Source organism: Saimiri boliviensis, chromosome 7 (assembly GCF_048565385.1).
Source record: "Saimiri boliviensis isolate mSaiBol1 chromosome 7, mSaiBol1.pri, whole genome shotgun sequence".
Lineage (NCBI taxonomy): Eukaryota > Metazoa > Chordata > Mammalia > Primates > Cebidae > Saimiri > Saimiri boliviensis.
In genome coordinates, this window is record NC_133455.1 from 107,645,722 (window position 1) to 107,667,999 (window position 22,278).

Consider the following 22,278-nt stretch of genomic DNA (forward strand, 5'->3'; position numbering starts at 1 on the left):
CAAATAAAATTAAGAGAGATTTATAGAGCATTCTACACAACAACTGCAGAATATACATTAGTTTTATCGGTACCTGGAACATTCTCCAAGATAGAGCACATGATAAGTCACAAAACAAGTCTCAATAAATTTAAGAAAACGGAAATCATATAAAGTATCTTCTCAGACCAAGTGGAATAAAACTGGAAATTAACTCCAAAAGGAACTCTCAAAACTACACAAATACATGGAAGTTAAGTAATCTTCTCTTGAATGATCTTTGGGTCAACAATGAAATGAAGATGAAAATTAAAAAATTATTTGAGCTGAATAATAGTGACAAAACTTACCAAAACCTCTGCGATATAGCAAAAGTGGTGCCAATAGGAAAGTTTATAGCATTAAATGCCTGCCTCAAAAAGTCCAAGAAAGTGCAAATAGACAATCTAAGATCACATCTTAAGGAACGAAAGAAACAAAGAGAAACCAAACTCAAACCCAGCAGAAGAAAAGAAATATCAAAGATTAGAGCAGAACTAAATGAAATTGAAAGAAACAAATAAAAAATTACAAAATACAAATAAAATGAAAAGCTGGTATTTTGAAAAGTTAAACAAAATGGACCATTAGCAAGACCATTAGCAAAATTAACCAAGAAAAGAAGAGAGAAAGCCTAAAGAAACTCAGTTACAAAAATACAAAAGATGATTCAAGGCTACTATAAACACCATTACAGGCACAAACTAGAAAGTCTAGAGGAGATGGATGAATCCCTGGAAATATACAACCTTCTAGATTAAATAAGGAAAAAAAAGAAACTTTGAACAGACCAATGAAAAGTAGAGAGATTGAAACAGTAATTTAAAAATTTGCCAACAAAAAAAAGTCTAATGCCAGATGGATTCACAGCGGAATTCTATCAGACATTCAAAGAAGAATTGATACCAATCTTACTGAAACTATTCCAAAAGATAGAGAAAGAAGAAATCCTCCCTAAATTATTCTATGAAGCCAATATCACCCTAATTCCAAAATGAGGAAAGGGCATAAAAAACAAAACTACAGACCAATATCTCTGATGAACATAGATGCAAAAATTATCAACAAAAAAACTAGCTAACTAAATCCAACAGAACATCAAAAAGAAAATACATCATATATGCAAGTCAATAAATATGATACATCACATAAACAATTAAAAACAAAAACTGTATGATCATCTCAATAGACATAAAAAGCATTTGACAAAATTGAGCATTGCTTTATGATTAAAACCCTGAGCAGAATTGGCATAGAAGGCACATACCTCAAGATAATAACAGCCATTTATGACAAACCCACAGCCAACATTATACTGAATGGTGAAAAGTTGAGAGCATTTCTCCTAAAAACTGGAATAAGACAAGGATGCCCCTTTAACTACTTCTATTTAACATAGAACTGGAAGTCTTAGCCAGGGAAGTCAGACAAGAGAAAGAAATAAAAGGCATCCAAATTGGTAAAGAGGAAGTCAAATGGTTGCTATTCATTGATAATAGGATTGTATACCTAGAAAACTCTAAAGACCCACCCCAAAAGCTCCTAGATCTGATGAATGAATTCAGTAACATTTCAGGGTACAAAATTAATGTACACAAATTAGTAGCAATGCTATACACCAAAAATTACCAAGCTGAGAAACAAATCAAGAACTCAATGACTTTTACAACAGCTGGAAAAAATAAAATACTTCAGAATATACCTACCCAAGGAAGTAAAAGATTGTCAAGTCTGTTACAACATCCTCACACAGGGGCACCAACTGTCAAGTCCAATCAGCAGATTCAACTGAGCTGATGGATGAAAAAGGTACACTGACACAGGCTTGCCAGTCAGCATAGCTGGGGGACCTCTGCCAGAGACAGCAGCAGCCCTGGGTAAGCTGGAGAGGTTCCACATTCATTTAGTACAGATTTAACGACAAAGGCCTCAAATAAACACCATTAACATTGCCGACTCCCTGAATAGAAAGCAGTTTTGCCCATGAATATTCAAAGTTGGTCTTAGTAAACAAACTATTTAGATAAACTCCTCTACATTCCCTTGTAACCTTCCCTTTTGCCCTAGCCCCAAGATAAGAGGATTAGGCTGCCTTCAGCCATAACCTCCTCCCAAGGCTTTTGAAAAACCTTCTGGCCTTCCAAGAAGGTTTATGTCTTTCTATAATTTTTCCATCAACCTGACCAATCTCCTGCAAAAGATCTCTACAAGGAAAACTATAAAATGCTGCTGAAAGAAATCACAGATGACATAAACAAATAGAAACACATCCCCCATGCTCATGGATGGGTAGAATCAATACTGTGGACATGACCATACTGCCAAAAGTAACCTACAGATTCAGTGCAATTCCCATCAAAGTACCATCACTGTTTTTCATAGAACTAGAAAAAACAATTCTAAAATTCATATGGAACCAAAAAAGAGCCCTCATAGCCAAGAAATCCTAAGGAAGAAGAACAAATCTAGATTTTTTCACAATACCGAACCTCAAACTGTACTAGAAGGCTATAGTTATCAAAACAGCATGGTACTGGTATAAAAATAGGCACATAGACCAATGGAATAGAATAGAGAACCCAGAAATATAGCCAAATACTTACAGCCAATTGACTTTTGGCAAACAAAAGCATAAAGTAGGGAAAGGACACTCTATTCAACAAATGGTGCTGGGTTAATTGGTAAGCCACAGGTAGAAGAATGAAACTGGATCCTCATTTCTCACCTTATACAAAAACTAACTCAAGATCGATCAAAGACTTAAATCTAATACCTGACACCATAAAAATTCTAGAAGATACCATTGGAAAATCTCCTCTAGACCTTGGCTTAGGCAAAGATTTCATGACGAAGAACTCAACAGCAAATGCAACAAAAACAGAAATTGATAAACAGGACCTAATTAAATTAAACAGCTTCTGCACACCACCAGCAAAAAATAATCAGCAGTCAACCCACAAAATGGCAGGAAATATTTTCAAACTATGCATCCAACAAAGGACTAATATCCAGAATCAACAAGAAACTCAAACAGATCAGCAAGAAAAAAACACGTGATCACATCAAAAAGTGAGCAAAGTATATGAATATACAAATCTCAAAAGAAGATATACAAATGGCCAATAAACATATGAAAAATGCTCAGCATCACTAATTATAGGGAAGATGCAAATTAAAACCATCTTACTCTTGCAAGAATGGCCATTTAAAACAAACAAACAAACAGAAAAACACAATGTTGGTGTGGATGCAGTAAAAGTGAACACTTTTACACTGCTGGTGAAAATGTAAACTAGTAGAACCATTATGGGAAACACTATGGAGATTTCTTAAAGAACTAAAAGTAGAACTACCATTAAATCCAGCAATTCCACTACTGGGTATCCACCCAGAGGAAAATAAGTCATTATTTGAAAAGACACTTGCACATGCATGTTTATAGCAGCACAATTCTCAACTGCCAAAATATGGAACCAGCCTAAATCCCCATCAGCTAATGAGTGGATAAAGAAAATGTGATATATATACACTGGGAAATACTACTCAGCCATACAAAGGAACAAAATAATGGCATTTGCAGCAACCTGATGGAGTTGGAGACCATTATTCTAAGTGAAGTAACTCAGAAATGGAAAACCAAATATCCTGTGTTCTCATTTATAAATGGGAGCTAAGCTATGAGGATGCAAAGGCATAAGAATGATATAATGGACTTTGGGGACCCCAAAGGGGCAGTGTGGGAATGGGGTTAGGTATAACAGATCCGGGTGTGCTAGCTCACTCCTGTAATCCCAGCACTTTGGGAGGCTGAGGTGGGTGGATCACAAGGTCAGGAGTTTAAGACCAGCCTGACCAATATGGTGAAACCCCATCTCTATTAAAAATACAAAAATGTTCTCACTGATAGGTGGGTGTTGAACAATGAGAGCACATAGACACAGGGAGGGAAGCATAACACCCTGGGGTCTGTCGGGGGGAAATAGGGGAGGGACAGCTGGGGGTGGGGAGTTGGGGAGAGATAGCATGGGGAGAAATGCCAGATATAGGTGATGGGGAGGAAGGCATCAGATCACACTGCCATGTGTGTACCTATGCAACAATCTTGCATGTTTTTCACATGTACCCCAAAACCTAAAATGCAATTTAAAAAATAGAGAAATTAGCCAGGCATGATGGCGTGTGCTGTGGTTCCAACTACTCGGGAAGCTGAGGCAGGAGAATTGATTGAACCCTGGAGGCGGAGGTTGCAGTGAGCTGAGATTGTGCCACTGCACTCCAGCCTGGGCAATAGAGTGAGACTCCATTTCAAGGAAAAAAGAAAGACTACACATTGGGTACAGTATACATTGCTTGGGTGACAGGTGTTCCAAATCTCAGAAATTACAATTAAAACTTTTCATGTAACTAAAAGCCATCTGTTCCCCCAAAACTATTGAAAACCTGAGTATTGTATATACATCCTAGACAACTTGGGGAATGTCTCATTAACTCTGCAAGATATGCATAAACAAGTTAAAGCCATGTCTGACCCCACATTGTCACTAGATCAATGGTTTGTGCCCTGGTTTGGGTCAGAACCATCCTCGGGAAAAGTGGGAAAAGTTACTTGTGACCTCGACCATAACTGTGGGAATAGGCATACTTCTTTGCTGCAGATTCTACTGCTGTTGTACATTCTGCATGGGAATTCAAGATAAACCCTCCCAGAGACTTGCAAATCTTCATAGTATAATGCTCCAACAGTTTCAATCTGTGAGCCCAGGTGTGCGAGAATATTTCCAATTCTAGTAGATCAGTTTCATTACAATATTCTTTAACTACATCCTTGTTCAGCAGGAAGTAGTCAGAACAAACACATCACCCATGTTCCATAGAAATGGAATGGAATTTGACCGTGGGATGTTGTAATGAGTACCCTGTGTTTGAATATTCTTTTTCTTTTCTATATTAGTTGGGATTCTCTAGAGGGACAGAATTGATAAGATATATGTATATATAAAAGAAAGTTTATTAGAGAGAATTGGCTCCCATGATTACAAGGCAAAGTCCTGCAGCAGGCTATCTGCAAGCTGGTGAAAGAAACTGGTAGTGACTCAGTCCAAGTCCAAAAGCTTCAGCACCAGGGAAATTGACAGTGCAGGCCTCAGTCTGAAGGTCTGAGAGCCCTGCAAGACTTTTGGTGCAAGTTCCAGAGTTCAAAGGTCGAAGAACCTGGAATCTCAAGTCCAAAGGTGGGAGGAGAGGAAGCCCAAGTGTCCAGCAAGAGAAGTGAGAGAGTGGAAAGACTCAGCAGCAAGGTAGTTATCCCCCTTGTTCTGCCTGCTTTATTCCAGCTGTGCTGGCAGCCAATTGGATGGTGACCACCCACATTGAGGGTGGGTTTTTCTCTACCAGTTCACTGACTCAAGTCAGTCTCCCCAGCAACCCCCTCACAGACACTCCTATGAACACTACTTTACTTGCCATCTAGGGATCCCTAATCCAGTCAAGTTGACACCTAATATCAACCATCACACTTTTTCTTTTTCCTCCTTGCTTACTTTGTGTTTAACTTCTTACAAATGCAATAGTGACCTTTGCTCTCTTTCTTTTCATCAGGTACAGTATCCTCCTTATCTAGTTATACACTTGCTTAGAAGTTCCAGGGACTGAATCTTAAAACAATCCAAGCACCTATAGAATTTTTCCCCACCAGATTACCTCAGGGTTGCAGTTAATTTACAACCTGATTATGCTAGGATGCCCCAGCCCATTCACCAGAGGGGGCAATAACTCAGGACAAGTCGTTGGAGCAAGTCACGTAGATCTGCACCTTCTTGCCCCTCCTGTATTCCCCCCATATGGAAGAGAGCCTGGGATGCTGAGCAGCCCAATTCCAGGGGCAAACCTTCCCACTGCATCCCCTTCTGGCTTCCCCCATCTGCTGAGAGCTACCTCCACTCAATAAAACCTTGCACTCATTCTCCAAGCCCAGGTATGATCCAATTCTTCTGGTACACCAAGGCAAGAAGCCAGGATACAGAAAGCCCTTTGTCCTTACAACAAGGTAGAGGGTGTCATCGAGCTAGTTAACGCAAGCTGCCTATAGATGGCAAAAGTAAAAGAGCACAAGGTAACACAGGCTCACGGTGGCCTCAGGAGCTGTAAACACCCACCTCTAGATGCTGTCATGGGGTTGGAGCCTGCCTGTCTGCCTGCTCCCCTAGAGGTCTGAGCAGCGAGGCACTGAGGAGCCAAGCCACTCTCCCTGCCACACACCCTGCAAGCGGGACAAGGCAACCTTTCCCGTTTCAAAGCTTTGGCCATTTCCCCACTGTCAGCTCTGGCATAAAGTGACTTTTCTTCCACCACACCCTGCCCTTGTTACTTGACTTTCAAGTGTCGAGTGACTGAACCTGCAAAGAGTTACAATATTAGTGTTTTATTTGACCTCTCTCTTGTCCTCCTTTTCAGTCAGTTTCTAAAGGCATTTGACTTCATGGACTCCATCTTTTTAATTTCACACCATAGCTAGAAAGCACTAAGTTGATATTTTTAAAAGAATCCAAACATCCAATTTTAGGTGAAATATAGGGAATTTGGAAAATAGTAGACAGTTTATTATTAATAAAAACCACTGCTAGTGCACTATCTTTAAAACAACGTAAACTAGCACATTTAAGATGCACAATAAAGCTCAGAACCTACATCTAATTCTGAAAGCACCAAGAACATAAAAATCCAACTTAATACTGAATATCAAAGTAGAAAATAAAGTGCTATAATTTTCTTTATTTCTCTATTAAAGGAGAATTGATCTAAATTCAAAAAACATAGTTTAAGAAGCAGTCTATTTAAACCATGTCAAAATTCATCTACTGAGTATATAGTGTGAATGTTTTATCAGCAAGGACATGATGATCCTTTTGTCTTTTTACACTACAATTTAAATTTTATTCTTTAATTTTCTGAAAAGTGTCAACTACCGGTAGCCTTTGGCTGCTTATAAAATATTTATTTAAAAAATTATTCAATAAAAAATCCAAACAGCAGCTGAGCTCATACATAATTTAGCAAATGGGAAACTGACTTCTATTCATGTGCAGAGGCCAGATTACAGAGATGATATTCCCCTGAACCCTGAAGGCAAATATAGCGCAAAAGAATTCTGGCAGGGAAAGAGGAGAGGAAGAAGCCAATATGAAATACAAATGCTTCTATTCTCTTTTACATAATATTCACATTTGGAGCCTGAAATGGTGACTTAGCTCATCATTATTTCTGAAAAATGGCACATGTCTCAGCTACTTAAGTCTCTTAAATCTCTTTCAAGGAAATAAGTAGTGTTTTTAGTCTTTTAGAGTGGGATGGATTTCCTCTGACCATTGGCTGAGAAGCAATCAGTCTGGTATATGTGGCTCCACCCTGAAGATTTGGGTGGAATAGCTTGGTAGATTTTTAATGGTGCCCGGAACTTGGATTCTTTTAACTATTGGCTCTAGGCTTGAAATTCAATTTGAATTTACCAATATGAAAGCATAATTTTTATGAAGCTGCAATTCAGCATGTATGTGACTCTGTCCCTCTATTCACATGCAGAAGTAATGAGCTCTAATGGATTACTCTTGCCAGAAACACTGATGGCTGGGGGCAGACTCCAAAAATGCAGTGTCTCTCCAGAAGTGAAGGCCTCCAGTAGATTCTCTTTCAGATGTATAAAGACCCAGGGAAACCAGGAGGTGTTGACTGCGTTAGTGATCAGATTACAGGCACACAATTATACTATGGCCTAGCTAGTCTGTATTTCAACAGGGATTTTATTTTTAATGTTTTGTATCTAACTTTTTGAATTTTGATGATGTTGTTAGTTGTATTTTTAGCAATAAAAATAATTGATATCTTTTTATTACAAAGATGAATAACCATGGAAAATAACCTCTTAGTTTCCAGTGGTCAAGTTTATAATTACTCATTTGCACATTTGATTGGTCACTGTAACGTAAGAAATGGTAAATGAGGATGGGCGTGGTGGCTCACGCCTGTAATCCCAGCACTTTGGGAGGCCGAGGCAGGTGGATCACAAGGTCAGGAGATCAAGACTATCCTGGCCAACATGGTAAAACCTCACCTCTACTAAAATACAAAAAATTAGCCGGGCGTGGTGGCCTGCTACTGTAGTTCCAGCTACTTGGGAGGCTGAGGCAGGGGAATCATTTGACCCTGGGAGGCGGAGTTTGTAGTAAGCTGAAATTGTGCCACTATACTCCAGCCTGGTGGCAGAGCAAGACTCTGTTAAAAAAAAGAAAGAAAGAAAGAAAGAAAGAAAAAGAAATGGTAAATGAATATTGGCTATAGAAACCTCCAGAAGTAGACCGTTACCTTCTTTTATAAAGAAATGCATGTCTAATAAAACTAAAACTTTACAGTTAGCTTGTGACTGTAAAGTTTTTCTTTGTATCTTTTCTTTGTGATTTTTGCTTTCCTTGGAAACAAGGCTTGAAGATAGAGCAATTATACCCTCTTGCTCAGAACTCAAGTGTCATAGGTTAAGAGCATATCTTTGGCTTTCATAAATGGTTAATATTCTTCAGGGATTGTATTTTGTGTAGTATACGGGCTTTAATATGGGAAAGAGAGACTCTACTCCCCCATCAATGAAGTCATATTTCCCTTTTTCTTCATTCCAATAAGGGATGCCCCATCTCAAATGCTGGGCAGTTCTATTTGATTATACATATGATGTTTATGTAATATTGCTGTTTGACTTTGTCCCCAAAAGAGTATTAACAGGAATATTTGTTATCTCCACTGAACCAGGTGTACACTTTCTCTCCTTGTTTGAGAGGAACTTTTTCTTTCTTTCTTGAGAGAGGTACTGTGGCACTCTAACCCCCTTGCTGTTCCACAGATGGGCTCAATTATCCCCTGCCTCAAGCCCTTTGTGCTTATCCTAGATATCCATCTGAACCACCCCGTACTTACTTTAGGTTTTGTTTCTTGTTTTGTTTTGTTTTTTGAGGTAGAGTCTTACTCTGTCACCTAGACTGGAGTGCAGTGGCGTGATCTTTGCTCACTACAACCTCTGCATACTGGGTTCAAGTGATTCTCTTGCCTCATCATTTTGACTGGTGTGAGATGGTATCTCATTGTGGTTTTGATTTGCATTTCTCTTATGATCAGTAATGTTGAGATTTTTTTTCATGTGTTTGTTGGCCATGTACATTTCTTTTGAGAAATGTCTGTTCATGTCCTTTGCCCACTTTTTGATGAGATTGTTTTTTTCTTGTAAATTTGTTTTAAGTTTCTCATAACTTCTTGATATTAGACCTTTGTCAGATGGGTAGATTGTAAAACTTTTCTCCCACTCCATAGGTTGCCTGCTCACCCTGATGATAGTTTCTTTTGCTGTGCAGAAGCTCTTTAGTTTAATTAGATCCCATTTGTCAATTATGGTTTTTGTTGCAATTGCTGTTGGCATTTTTGTCATGAAGTCTTTGCTCATGCCTATGTCTTGAATGGTACTGCCTAGGTTTTCTTCTAGAGTTTTTATGGTTTGGGGTTTTACATTTAACTTTTTAATCCATTTTGAGTTAAATTTTGCATACGGTGCAAGGAAGGAGTCCAGTTTTTATTTTCTGCATATGGCTAACCAGTTTTCCCAGCACCGTTTATTGAAGAGAAGGTCTTTTCCCATTGCTCATTTTTGTCGGGTTTGTCAAAGATCAGATGGTTGTAGATGTGTGGCCTTCTGAGACCTCTGTTCTGTTCCATTGGTCTATGTATTTGTGTTAGTACCAGTACCATGCTGTTTTGTTTGCTGTCACCTTGTAGTGTAGTTTGAAGTTAGGTAGTGTGATGCCTCCAGCTTTGTTCTTTTTGCTTAGAATTGTCTTGGCTATATGGGGTCTTCTTTGTTTCCATATGAAATATAAAGTAGTTTTTCCAATTCTGTGAAGAATGTCAGTGGTAGTTTGATGGGAATAGCATTGAAGCTATAAATTACTTTGGGCAGTATGACCATTTTCACAATATTGATTCTTCCTATCCATGAGAATGAAATGTTTTTCCATTTGTTTGTGTCCTCTCATCTCCCTGAGCAGTGGTTTGTAGTTCTTTTTGAAGAGGTCCTTCACATCCTTTGTTAGCTGCATTCCTTGGTATTTTATTCTCTTTGTAGTGATTGTGAATGTGAGTTCATTTATGATTTGGGTCTCTGCTTGTCTATTGTTGATGTAAAGGAATGCTTGTTATTTTTGCACATTGAGTTTTTATCCTGAGACTTTGCTAAAGTTGCTTATCAGTTTAAGGAGTTTTGGGGCTGAGACAATGGGGTTTTCTAAATACACAATCATGTTGTCTGCAAACAGGGACAATTTGACTTCCTTTCTTCCTATTTGAATACCCTTTATTTCTTTCTCTTGCCTGATAGCCCCGGCCAGAACTTTCTATACAATGTTGAATAGGAGTGGTGAGAAAGGACATCCTTGTCTTGTACCAGTTTTCAAAGGGAATGCTTCCAACTTTTACCCATTCAGTACGATATTGGCTGTGGTTTTGTCATAAATAGCTCTTATTATTTTGAGATATGTTTCAATACCTAGTTTATTGAGAGTTTTTTTTAACATGAAAGGATGTTGAATTTTATCAAAGGCCTTTTCTGCATTAATTTGAGATAATCATGTGGTTTTTGTCTTTTATTGGATCCCAGCCCCAACCCTGTAAATGGGTGCCCTTAGTCCCAGTGGTGATGAGGGATTGAGAAAAGGAAATAAAGACAGAGACACAAGAGTAGAATTACAGCATGGGTCCAGGGGACCAATGCAAGCATGGGAACCATATTGGCCTAGACCTCTGGGCTCCAAACACTTTTATTATGTGCATAATGTCATTGATCTTATGGGCATGGAAGGGGAGGGTGAAGGGGTAGGTGGGGGAAGGGGAGCACTTGAGATCCTTCTAAGACATGATAAACTAGGGCTCTGAGCATTTAACAGCACTTGAGATCCTTCCAAGACATGCTAAACTAGTATTCTGAGTTTATTACCGATTGTTATCAGGGTGAAGCTGCATCGGAAGTATAATGGATGAGAAGCCACCTAGTCTGACCAAACCCAGTGCATCAAGGGACTTTTATCTCCTGAACATTGAGGACATAGAGCAATTAAAATCACTACATATTCTGAGACCTAGGCAGAACCTGAGGCATTCCATGATCTCTGCCCCGGAAGGCTTTTCTCCTCCTTGCTTGCTCCCATCTGCTATAAATTTTCCTCTTAACACTGCTTTAGTTGTTTCCCAGAGATTCTGGTATGTTGCCTCGTTGTTCTTATTGGTTTCAAATAACTTATTCATTTCTACCTTAATTTCATTATTTACCCAGGAGTCATTTAGGAAGATGTTGTTCAATTTTCATGTAACTGTGTGGTTTTGAGTGAGTTTCTGAATTTTGAGTTCTAATTTGATTGCACTGTGGTCTGAGAGACTTCAGTTCTTTTGCATTTGTTGAGTGTTTTACTTCTAATTATGTGATCGATTTTATAAGACGTGCCATATGGCACTGAGAAGAATGTATGTATTATATAGTTATATAATATATATCACTATATATGGTTATATATATTATATATTATATATAGTTATATTATATATAATTATAATACAATTATATATTATAATATATATATAGTTATATATATATTACTAACAAATCAAAACCTTGTTTCTATACCTTGTATAAGCTAAGGACTGGGATCATATAACACTCATAGTTTAGGAATTCCCATGCCAAAAAAATTAACATTAAAAATTAACATTAAATTAACATTAAAAATATAGTTATATAATATATATAACTATATAGTTATGTGTTATATATAGTTATGTATATATATATATATATGTGTATATATATTTATATATATTTCACCTAGTGAAAGGCTTTCTGGCCTTTTCTTCACTGAGGGGTGTCCCTTGAGATTCTTGGTTTCACACAGAGATTTTCAGCTTAAACTTTACCTCACACAGGCCTGAAGGAGTTACCATCTACCTCTACTTAGGAAGTGAAACTCAAGATGATTATGGAGACTGATAAACATGCCTCAGAATAACACAGCATCTGCTCATATAATTACCACCCTAGTTTTCAGTTCCTGCTTATTTCTGCACCTGGAGTTTATTCCCCTATTCCCACCAAGTTGAGATATACACCTTCATGGTTTTGTATTTTAATTATCTGTGGAAGGAGGTCGCAGTGTTTTCTTGGCCTATCTTTCCACAATCCTGTTTCTTTGTTTTCTTCTAAAATACCAGTAGGTGGGAGTAAGAAAAAAAAACACAAAGGCAGACAAAGAGAATGAGCAGCCACTCTAACTTGTCGTAACTGAAACAAAAGAAGATGCCACTTGGCTCCAAGATGGCAGGTTGGAGGCATTGTTAGCATGCCTCTCTCACTTGGAAAGACAAAATAATTTGTAGAGATTCATACTGTGAACTTTTTTCCAATGAGCAACATAGAAACTTAACAGGAAAATTTTAAGAAACACAGAACCTTTGAAAGAAGTTATGGGTTGCAACCTACACTGTGAGCCAGGCAGAAAATTGTTTAAGTCTCTGGAGTGGGAGAAAGGAATAAATTAACTGCCTCTAGGATACACACTCCCACAGGGGAGCCAGGCAATCCAGGTCATGGGGGAAAGGTCTTAATCCTACCCAATGCTGCAGCTGACTTAGTGAGTGGTGGGGAGAAGATGAAGAGCAGCATCAGGACATGCTTTGTGTGCACTCCTAGACTCCAATAGGGAAAGAGGGAAGCCATTTCTGATCCTACTTCGCAGGGGACCTTGTGGAAGTCTGCTGCCTAACTCACGGCGTGGTTATAGGTTGAGAGAAGCTCCCAACTGACATTTGTAATGTAATCTCAAGCAGGGATAAACTACCTTGGCCAGAACTGAGGAGTGAATGGGAAGTGGGCTGTAGCCATGGGCACAGGAGTTGGGCGCTCCAGTTTCATAAGCAAATGGGGAAATGTATGGTCTGAAAGTCATGGTTACTGTCTCCATGAGGAAGATTTATGGGCTGGGGCAGTTTTGAGTTCTAAGCGCAGACTACCTGGAACCTAGCTAGCTGCTGCTAGTGGAACACTGTGTTTTGAGACTTGCCTTGCCAAGTGCATGCCTGTTACTTTCCACTCTCTGGTGGACATTTCTGCAGCAGAGACAGCTGTGCTCCTCCCTGGAACATTACCCCAGTGGCTAGGGAACTGCCATCCTATACCCATTGTGGCTGCTGCTTGCCCCGCATGTGCAGAGACAGAGTGGGGACTTGCCTGATCCAGCTCCTGTCTAGCTTTGCCCCCTCCACACATAACACAAGTGACAGAAACTTTTGGAAGCTCTATGGCCCTGCTGGTTGCCCGAGACACCAGAGTGCTTCCCCTGCATAATATAAGGCAAGCACATATTCCACCATTACCACCAGAGCTGGTGCTCTTTGGCAAGTGCCACCTCTTGGCTGGAGGCCAACTGGCACAGTCCATTACAGCATCTGTAGGCACAATAATATTGGACCTAGGAAGAAGGAAACTTGTGTATGCCCATAGCTTATCACGATTGCCTGCATCAGCCTTGATAGCCAGGAGGTCCTGAGTCTGTCCATGTAACCAGTTCATTACTACTACAACTGGTATGTGAGAAAGTCAATGCACTAAAGCTATTTATAACCAAGAAATTTCAGTCCACATCACTCCCCTGCTACCCCTATCAGAACTGGTGGTGGTACGTGTTGCTGGGCGACTAAAAGACAGATTACATCTCTGGATCCCTTGCAGAAATTCCTCAGTACCAGCCTGGGGTGTGGCCATACCATTGGGTGGCTAGACCCAGAGGAACACCAGGATTCACAGTAGTGTGGTCCTCGGGAACTCCTACTCCTAGGGGAAGGGGAAATGCACTACATCAAGGGAGCACACCATGGGACATTATAATCCACATAGCAGGCCTTGTTTTTCTAAACTTTCTGCTTGTGGGAAGTTTTTTTCAGCAAGTGCATTGCTGGGTCAGTGGGGAAAGTCTGTGGCTCTTCCCCAACAGTCAGGCAGCCGTGGTGTTCATGACAGGTCTTGGAAATAGGTCTTTTTATTTCCTTCACTCACCACTGTAGAAACAGCTGCCTAGGGCTTCTCCCATGGGAGCTCAGCCTGGGTGCACCTGTAGACAGTCTTTCTAAAACACTGCAGAATGATTGCATCCCCAAAGGAGGAGTTTCCTCCGAGTTCAGGCTTGTATGAAGGTTGGAGTCATAAGTCATAGAGTCTCTGCACAGAACAACAGCATTCCTACTGACAAATAGAAGCACTTGTCTGACCTGAATAGCCAAATATTGAGTCAAGGGTGTGACTGGGAGGCAGATTACTGGCCTGGTAAGGAAGCTGAGGTGGTTATCTCCTTTCTACCTGAAAATACCTCAGTGTGTCTCACTAAGAGCTCCCCCAGCTATCTCTGTCAAGGCTGGAGCCTCTGTCCACCACTGAATATGGCATTTACCTATCTGCTTTAACCACAGCTAATTTTTACCCATAAATACCTCCCCCACTAGGCTGAAGCCTAAACTCTTCAACCCAGTAAATAAGATCTTGTAGTGGTGGTGGTGGGGTAACAAATAAATAAGTGCACCCCACTGAGGAATAAGATAAGCTTCAAGAGAACTCTTCCCTTTCAACCACACAGGAAACAATGAACCTGCTCAACACAAGACTCCCTATAACCAAGGAAGTCATACAGAATCTTCATCCCTGAAAGCACCCAGAGCCAAATTAGGTTGCTTTAAACTGTAATCATTCAAATTATACCCTCAAAGGAAAAAAAGAAAAAAAACAGTCAAATTAAAAATAAACTTGAAAGCAATTAGAAGAAATGGTCTACCAAAATGAAAAGGAACCAGAAAAATAATCCTGGCAACATGACAAAACAAGATTCTTTAACATCCCCAAAAGATCATATTAGCTCTCTGGCAATGGACCTAGACCAAGATGAAATCTTTGAAATACCAGATAAAGAATCCAAAAGGTTGATTATTAAGTTACTCAAGGAGATACAAAAGAAAGGTGAAATTCAACATAAATTTTAAAAAATCAGAATATAAATAACAAATTTTCTAAAGAGATAGATATTGTAATAAAAATCAATTGGAACTTCTGGAAATGAAAGACACATTTAAGGGAATTACAAAATGCAGTAGAAATTTTTAATAGACTAGGCCAACTAGAAGAAAGAATTTTATAGCTTGAAGACAAACCTTTAATATTAACTCAATCAAACAAAAATAAAGGAAAAGGAATGGAAAAAAATGAGCAAAGTCTCCAAGAAACTCAAGTTTAATGTAAAATGGCCAAACCAAAGAATCATTGGTATTCCTAAGGGAGAAGAAAGGCAAAAAGCTTTAAAAATGTATTTGAGGAAATAATTGAGGAAGACTTCCTTGACTGTGCTAGAGATTTAGACATCTAAATATAAGAAACTCAAAGAACTCCTGAAAGATTCATTGCAAAAAGGACATCTCAAAGGCATATAGTCATCCAGCTATCTAAAGTCAATGTGAAAGAAATAATTCTAAGAGCAGTGATAGAAAAACATCAGGTAACCCATGAAGGTAAATGTATCAGACTAACAGCAGACTTGTCAATTGAAACATTAGAAGCCAGAAGAGATTAGAATCTTTAGCCTCTCTAAACAGCGTAATTGTCAGCCAAGAATTTTGTATCCAACAAAACTAAGTTTCATAGATGAAGGACAAATAAAGTCTTTTTCAGAAGAACAAGTGCTGAGGGAATTTGTCACCACCAGACCAGCCCTGCAAGAAATGCTAAAAGGAGTTCTAAATCTTGAAACAAAAAGTCAGTATGCACCAGAATAGAACCTCTTGAAAGTATAAAACTCACAGGGCCTATAAAACAATAACACAATGAAGAAAACAAAGGATTTAATAACAATCAATATGATGACTGAAACAGTACCTCACATATCAATAGTAATATTGAATGTAAGTGGTTTAAATGCTCTACATAAAATATACAGGTTGGCAATGTGAATAAAAATCAAAAACCAAAAATTTGCTGTCATGAAGAGAGTTACCTAACACAAGGATTTTTATAGACTCAAGGTAAAAGGTTGGAAGAAGATATTCCAAGCAAATGGAAACCAAAAATGAACGGGAGAAGCTATTCTTTAAGCAGTTAAAAAAATTTTAAAGCAACAACAGTAAAAAAGTCATTATGTAATGATAAAATGATCAATTCAACAAGAAGATATTACAACCTGTAATACATAACCTATATAACATATATACTGTATATTATAGGTTATAATATTTTTAAAAATTATTTTTATACTTTAAGTTTTGAGATACATGTGCAGAACTTGCAGATTTGTTACATAGGTATACACTTGCCATGGTGGTTTGCTGCACCCATCAACCCATCATTTATGTTAAGTATTTCTCCTAATGCTATTCTGCCTCTAGTCCCCAACCCTCGACATGCCCCAGTGTGTGATGTTCCCCTCCCTGTGTCCATGTATTCTCATTGTTCATCTCCCACTTATGAGTGAGAACATGCAGTGTTTGTTTTTCTGTTCTTGTGTCAGTTTGCTGAGAATGATGGTTTCCAGCATCATTCATGTCCCTACAAAGGACATGAACTTATCCCTTTTTATGGCTGCATAATATTTCATTGATTGTTTTTAATCCATTCTATCATTGATGGGCATTTGGGTTGGTTCCAAGTCTTTGCTACTGTGAACAGTGCTGCAATAAACATACGTGTGCATGTGTCCTTACAGTAGAATGATTTATAATCCCTCGGATATATACCCAGTAATAGGATTGCTGGGTCAAGTGGTATTTCTGGTTCTAGATGCTTGAAGAATTGCCACACTGTCTTGCACAATGGTTGAACTGATTTACAGTCCCACCAACAGTGTAAAAGTGTTCCTGTTTCTCCACATCCTCTCCAGCATCTGTTGTTTCCTGACTTTTTAATGATCGCCATTCTAATTGGCATGAGATGGTATCTTGATGTGGTTTTGATTTGCATTTCTCTGATAACCAGTAATGATGAGCTTTTTCTTGTATATGTTTGTTGGCTGTGTAAATGTCTTCTTTTGAGAAGTGTCTGTTCATATCTTTCATCTACTTTTCAACAGGGGTTTTTTTTCTTGTAAATTTATTTCTTTGTGGATTATATTAGCCCTTTGTCAGATGGATAGATTGCAAAAATTTTCTCCCATTTTGTAGAGTGTCTGTTCACTCTGATAATAGTTTCTTTTGCTGTACAGAAGCTCTTTAGTTTAATTAGGTCCCATTTGTTAATTTTGGCTTTTGTTGCTATTGCTTTTGGTGGTGTTGTCATGAAGTCTTTGCTCATGCCTATGTCTTGAGTGATATTGCTTAGATTGACTTCTAGGGTTTTAAGGTTTTAGGTCTTATGTTTAAGTATTTAATCTCTCTTGAGTTAATTTTTGTGTAAGGTATAAAGAAAATGTCCAGTTTCAGTTTTCTGCATATGGCTAGTCAGTTTTCCCAGCACCATTTATTAAATAGGGAATCCTTTCCCTATTGCTAGTTTTTGTCAAGTTTGACAGAGATCAGATGGTCGTAGATGTGTGGTGTTATTTCTGAGGCCTCTGTTCTGTCCTATTGGACTATATATCTGTTTTGGTACTAGTATCATGCTGTTTTTGTTACTGTAGCCTTGCAGCGTAGTTTGAAGTCAGGTAGCATGATGCCTCGAGCTTTGTTCTTTTTCCTTAGGATTGTCTTGGCTGTACAGGCTCTTTGTTGGTTCCATGTGAAATTTAAAGTAGTTTTTTCCCAATTCTGTAAAGAAAGTAAATGGTAGCTTGATGGGAATAGCACTGAATCTGTAAATTACTTCAGGTAGTATGGCCATTTTTACAATATTGATTCTTCCTATTCAGAAACATGGAGTATTTTCCATTTGTTTGTGTCCTCTCTTATTTCCTTGAGGAATTGTTTGTAGTTTTCTTTAAAGAGGTCCTTCACATCCCTTGTAAGTTGTATTTCTAGGTATTTTATTCTCTTTGTAGCAATTGTGAATGGGAGTTCACTTATGATTTGGTGTATACAAATGCTTGTAATTTTTGCACATTGATTTTGTATCCTGAAATTTTGCTGAAGTTGCTTATGAGTTTAAGGAGATCTGGGCCTGAGACAATGGGATTTTCTAAATATACAATCAGGTCATCTGCAAACAAAAACAATTTGACTTCCTCTCTTTCTATTTAAATATGCTTTATTTCTTTCTCTTGCCTGATTGCCCTGGCTTGAACTTCTAATACTATGTTGAATAGGAGTGCTGAGAGAGGTTATCCTTGTCTTGTGCTGGTTTTCAAAGGGACTAATTCCAGCTTTTGCCCACTCAGTATGATATAGGCTATGGTTCTGTCACAAATAGCTCTTATTAATTTGAGGTACATTTCATCAATACTTAGTTTATTGAGAGTTTTTAGAATTAAAAGGTGTTGAATTTTATAGAAGGCCTTTTATGCATCTGTTTAGATGTGGTTTTTGTCGTTAGTTTTGTTTATGTGATAGATTGTGTTTATTGATTTGTGTATGTTGAACCAGCCTTGCATCCCAGGGATGAAGCTGACTTTATTGTAGTGGATAAGCTTTTTGATTTTCTGCTGGATTCAGTTTGCCGGTATTTTATTGAGGATTTTTGCATCAATGTTCTTCAGGGATGTTGGCCTGAAATTTTCTCTTTTTGTTGTGTCTCTGCCAGGTTGTGGTATCAGGATGATACTGGCCTCATAAAATGAGTTAGGGAGGAGTCCCTTTTTTCCTATTGTTTGAAATAGTTTTAGAAGAATTGGTGCCAGCTTCTCTTTGTACCTCTGGTAGAATCTGGCTGTAAATCCATCTGGTCTTGGTCTTTTTTTGGCTGGTAGGCTATTAATTACTGTATCAATTTCAGAACTTGTTATTGGTCTATTCCGGGGTTTGACTTCTTCCTGATTTAGTCTTGGGAGGATGTATGTATCCAGGAATTTACCTGTTTCTTCTAGATTTTCTAGTTTATTTTTATAGCGGTGTTTATAGTATTCTCTGATGGTAGTTTGTATTTCTGTGGGATCAGTGATGATATCCTTTTTATAATTTTTTTATTGTGTCTATTTGATTCCTCTCTCTTTCCTTCTTTATTATCTATTCTGTTAATCTTTTCAAAAAACCAGCTCTTGGATTTATTGATTTTTTTGAAGGATCTTTTGTGTCTCTGTCTCCTTCACTTCTGCTCTGATCTTAGCTATTTCTTGTCTTCTGCTAGCTTTTGAATTTGTTTGCTCTTGCATCTCTAGTTCTTTTAATGATGATGTTATGATGTCAATTTTAGATTTTTCCTGCTTTCTCTCATGGGCATTTAGTGCTATGAATTTTCCTCCAAACACTGCTTTAGCTTGTCCCAGAGATTCTGCTACATTGTGTCTTTGTTCTTATTGGTTCCAAAGAACTTCTTTATATCTGCCTTAATTTTGTTATTTACCCAGGAGTCATTCAGGAAGAGATTGTTCAGTTTTTATGTAGTTCTGCAGTTTTGAGTGAGCTTCTTAATTCTGAGTTCTAATTTGATTGCACTGTGGTCTGAGATGCTGTTTGTTATGATTTCATTCTTTTGCATTTGCTGAGGAGTGTTTTACTTCCAATTATGTGGTCAATTTTAGAATAAGTGTGATATAATGCTGTGAATAATGTATATTCTGTCAATTTGGGGTGGAGAGTTTTGTAGATGTCAATTAGGTCCTCTTGGTCTAGAGCTGAGTTCAAGTCCTTTGTTAATTTTCAGTCTCAATGATATGTCTAATATTGACAGTGGGGTGTTAAAGTCTCCTGCTATTATTGTGTGGGAGTATAAGTCTCTTTGTAGGTCTCTAAAACTTGCTTTATGAATCTAGGTGGTCCTGTAGTAGGTGCATATATATTTAGGATAGTTAACTCTTTTGTTGCACTGATCTTTTTACCATTATGTAATGCCCTTCTTTGTCTTTTTTTTAATCTTTGTTGCTGGAATGTTTGCTTTATCAGAGACTAGGATTGCAATGTTTGCTTTTTTTGTTTTGTTTTCTATTTGCTTGGTAAATCTTCCTCTATCCCTTTATTTTGTGTCTATGTGTGTCTTTGCATGTGAGATGAGTCTTCTGAATATAGCATACCAGTGGGCCTTGACTTTTTATCCAGTTTGCCAGTTTGTGCATTTTAATTGGGGCATTTAGCCCATTTACATTTAATGTTAATATTGTTATGTGTGAATTTGATCCTGTCATTATGATGCTAACTGGTTATTTTGCCCATTAGTTGATGCCCATTAGTTGATGTTATGTTTTTGTGGTGGCTGGTACTGGTTCTTACTTTCCATGTTAAGTGCTTCCTTCAGGAGCTCTTGTAAGGCAGCCTGGTGGTGACAGAATCTCTCAGCAGTTCCTTGTCTGAAAGGATTTTATTTCTCCTTCGCTTACAAAATTTAGTTTGGCTGGATATGAAATTCTGGCTTAAAAATTCTTTTCTTTAAGAATGTTGAATATTGACCCCTGCTCTCTTCTGGCTTGTGGGGTTTTTGCAGAGAGGTACACTGTTATTCTGGTGGGCTCCCCTTTGTAGGTAACCCACCCTTTCTCTCTGGCTGCTCTTAACATTTTTTCCTTCATTTCAACTTTGGTCAATCTGATGGTTATGTGTCTTGGGATTGCTCTTCTTGAGGAGTATCTTTGTGGTGTTCTCTGTGTTTCCTGAATTTGAATGTTGACCTGCCCTGCTAGATTGGGAAAGTTCTCCTGGATACTATCGTGAAGTGTGCTTTCCAATTTGGTTCCTTTCTTCCTGTGACTTTCAGGTACACCAATCAAACATAGGTTTGGTCTTTTCACATAGTCCCATATTTCTTGGAGGCCTTGTTCATTTTTTCATTCTTTTTTCTGTAATCTTATCTTCATGCTTTATTTCATTAAGTTGATATTCGGTCTCTGATATCCTTTCTTTCACTTGATCGATTCAGCTATTGATAATTGTGTATGCTTCATGAAGTTCTCATGCTTTGTTTTTCAGCTTCCTCAGGTCATTTATGTTCTTCACTAAACTGGTTATTCTAGTTAGCAATTACTTTAATCTTTTTTCAAGGTTCTTAGCTTCCTTGCATTGGGTTAGAACATGCTTCTTTAGTTTGGAGGGGTTAGTTTTTACCCACTTTCTGAAGCCTACTTCTGTCAATTCATCAAACTCATTCTCCATTCAGTTTTGTTCCCTTGCTGGTGAAGAGTTGTGATCCTTTGGAGGAGAAGAGGTGTTCTGGTTTTTGGAATTTTTAGCCTTTTTGCTCTGTTTTTTTTTCCCCCCTCATCTTAATGGATTCATCTACCTGTGGTCTTTGATGTTGGTGAGCTTCAAATGGAGTTTCTGTGTGAATGTCCTTTTGGTTGATGTTGATGCTATTCCTTTCTGTTTGTTAGTTTTCTTCTAACAGTCAGGCCCCTCTGCTGCAGGTCTGCTGAAGTTTGCTGGAGTTTCACTGCAGACCCTGTTTTCCTGTATCACCAGTGGAGGCTACAGAACATCAAAGATAGCTGCCTGTTCCTTCCTCGGGAAACTTCATCCCAGATGGGCACCCACCAGATGCCAGCTGGAGCTCTCCTGTATGAGGTATCTGTCAACCCCTGCTGGGAGGTGTCTCTTAGTCAGGAGGCATGGGGTTTAGGGACTCACTTGAGGAGGCAGTCTGTCCCGTAGCAGAGCTTGAGCATTGTGCTGGGAGATCCACTGCTCTCTTCAGTGGTGGCAGGCAGGAACATTTAAGTCTGCTGAAGCTGCGCCCACAGCCACCCCTTACCCAAGGTGCTCTGTCTCAGGAATATGGGAGTTTGACCTGTCAGCCCCTAAGTGGTGCGAGCTGCCTTTTTTTTTTAGAGATTCCCTGCCCAGATAGGAGGAATCTTGTGAGCTCTTCCTGTTGAATTGATATATACAGATATATGCTAACAATAAAGCATATACTGATATATACTGTATGCTATATACTGTAGTTCAGTGTATACTGTGTATGTTATGTACTGTAGTTCAGCATATACTATATATAAACAGTATATACTGTACATATACAACATATATATATCATATACTGAACTGTTCAACATATACTGATATATGCTGAAGATTTCGTAACCTACAATATATGACATTTAATATACAATATATTATAGGTTATAATATCTTTTTGTTAAA

At 38.4% G+C, this 22,278-nt stretch overlaps 1 pseudogene; it reads left to right on the forward strand.

Annotated features, from left to right (window-relative positions):
- LOC120360768 (lys-63-specific deubiquitinase BRCC36 pseudogene) overlaps positions 1-22,278 on the forward strand; it is an 84,803-nt pseudogene that overhangs the window by 53,910 nt on the left and 8,615 nt on the right.